Consider the following 2,538-nt stretch of genomic DNA (forward strand, 5'->3'; position numbering starts at 1 on the left):
CCTCCCTCTCTGTTACTGGCTTTCTTGAGTTCAGCTCAGTGCTTAGCCATGGGAGTCTGCCTCTGCTTCCATCAGCCACTGAATGAAGTTTCTGTTTCCCAGACACTCTGGCCATGGGATTTGTAGGCTGGCCCTCCCCAAATCTATGTCTAAATTCCATATATGAGAGAGTACATGCCATGTTTCTCTTTTTGTGACTGGGTTACCTCACTCAGGATGGTTTCTTCTAATGCAATCCATTTGCCAGCAAAACTCAGGATTACATTGTTCTTTCTGCTGAATAGTACTCCATTGTATAAATATACCACATTTTCTCTATACACTCTTCGGTTGAGGGGCATCTAGGTTGCTTCCAAGTTCTGGCTATTACAAATAATGCTGCTATGAACATAGTAGAACAGACATCTTTGTTGTATGAATGGGCATCTTTTGGATATATGCCTAAGAGTGGAGTTGCTGCGTCTTGTGGCAGGTTTATTCCGATTTTTCTGAGAAATCTCCATACTGATTTCCAAAGTGGCTGAACAAGTTGGCTCTACCACCAGCAATGGAGGAGTGGTCCCCTTTCACCACATCCTCTCCCGCATAAATTGTCTTTGGTGTTTTTGATTTTAGTCATTCTGACAGGAGTGAGATGGTATCTCAGAGTTGTTTTGATTTGCATTTCCCGGATGGCTAAAGATGTTGAGCACTTTCTCAAGTGCCTCTCAGCCATTTTAGACTCCTCTATTGAAAATTCTCTATTTAGTTCTGCAGACCACTTTTTAATTGGATCCTTTGGTGTTTTGGAGACTTGCTTCCTGAGTTCTTTGTAAATTTTGGAGATCAACCCTCTGTCAGATGTGGGATTAGTGAATATTTTTCCCATTCTGTGGGCTGCCTTTTTGTCTTGCTGACTGTGTCCTTTGCCTTACAGAAGCTTCTCAGTTTCAGGAGGTCCCATCTATTAATTGTGGATCTCACTGTCTGTGCTACTGGTGTTATGTTCAGGAAGCTGCCTCCTGTACCAATTCGTTCAAGGGTACCACCCACTTTCTTTTCTAAGAGGTTCAGTGTGGCTGGATTTATGTTGAGGTCTTTGATCCATTTGGACTTAAGTTTTGTGCATGGCGATAAACATGGATCGATCCGCATTCTTCTACATGCCAGCCTCCAGTTATGCCAGCACCATTTGTTGAAGATGCTTTCTTTATTCCATTGTATATTTTCAGCTTCTTTGTCAAAGATCAGATGTTCATAAGTGTGTGGGTTAATATCAAGGTTTTCAATTCGATTCCATTGGTCTACCCAGCTATTTATGTGCCAATACCAAGCTGTTTTCAGGACTATAGCTCTATGATAGAGCTTGAAGTCAGGGATGGTGATGCCTCTGGACATTGCCTTGTTGAACAGGGTTGTTTTGGCTATCCTGAGTGGCAATCCTGCCAAAAGCAATCTACAGATTCAATGTAATCCCCAGCACAATTCTTCACAGACCTTGAAAAACAATAATCAATTTTGTATGGAAAAACAAAACAGGTTCACACTCTTTACAAACAAAATGTCAACTATGTGGTTGTGGTTTCTGGTTAGAAACAGCTCAGAGACTGAGCCTCAGTGCACAGCAGCCCCAGGAGGTTTTGGTTTAGCCCTGGAGCACTGTGAGAGGAACCGCTAGACCTTGCTGACAGTAATAGGTTGCAACATCATCAGCCTCAACAGAATGGATGGTGAGGGTGAATTCTGACCCAGACCCACTGTTGCTGAACCTGGCAGGGACCCCAGATGCTAGGCTGGATGCATCATAGATGAGGAGTTTGGAGTGCTGTCCTGGTTTCTGTTGATGCCAGTTCATAAGATGAATACCAACGGTAGTGACACTGTGACTGGCTTTGCAGGAGATGGTGGCACTTTGCCCTGGAGACACAGTCAAAGTAGCTGGAGACTGGGTCAGCACAATGTCCCCAGCAGAACCTGGAGTGATAAGCACACATTGCTGTCACAGATATCCTGAAAGCACCCCAGTGTAAAACCATCATATACAGGGAAGCTGTAACAGCAATCATGAACTATACTCTGAGAAACATAAAATAAAACGAAAATTTTAAATCAATTAAATGCTATAATTTCATTGATCATGACACCAAGTCATAGAAATCAATAGTGGCCAGAGTGGGTTTTCCCAATATTACATACAGTCTCTCACCTGGAACCCCAAGCAGCAGTACTCACAGCAGCAGAGCACCAGACCCCATCTCTGAGACCTTAACTAGAGGCTGCTTCTTGGGCACTGCAAGCTTCCTTTAAAGATGGTTGAACAATCCGCACTGTGGGTAAAGTCTCCATATGCAAATCAGTTCAGAAGAGCTTGGCTGGTACCCACAGAACACCTGCTCTTGTGTGACCTTATGGCAGTTAGGATTAGGAAAGAATCCCCTAGAGTATTTTACTATATTCCATGTGAAGTTGTGGCAGGCCCTGTGGAATCATCACGGTGATTTACTGTGAGGTTCCACATGGAGAGTGCACTGTCACTACACTGCTGTAAGGGTGGGAATT

The 2,538-nt window shown here is 43.6% G+C and overlaps 1 pseudogene; it reads right to left on the reverse strand.

Moving 5' to 3' along the window:
- Window positions 1-1,624: 1,624 nt before the first annotated feature.
- On the reverse strand, window positions 1,625-2,234 carry LOC121136810 (annotated as a pseudogene).
- Between the last annotated feature and the right edge of the window lie 304 nt (window positions 2,235-2,538).

This window comes from Mesocricetus auratus, unplaced genomic scaffold, assembly GCF_017639785.1.
Source record: "Mesocricetus auratus isolate SY011 unplaced genomic scaffold, BCM_Maur_2.0 Super-Scaffold_100676, whole genome shotgun sequence".
Classification (NCBI taxonomy): domain Eukaryota; kingdom Metazoa; phylum Chordata; class Mammalia; order Rodentia; family Cricetidae; genus Mesocricetus; species Mesocricetus auratus.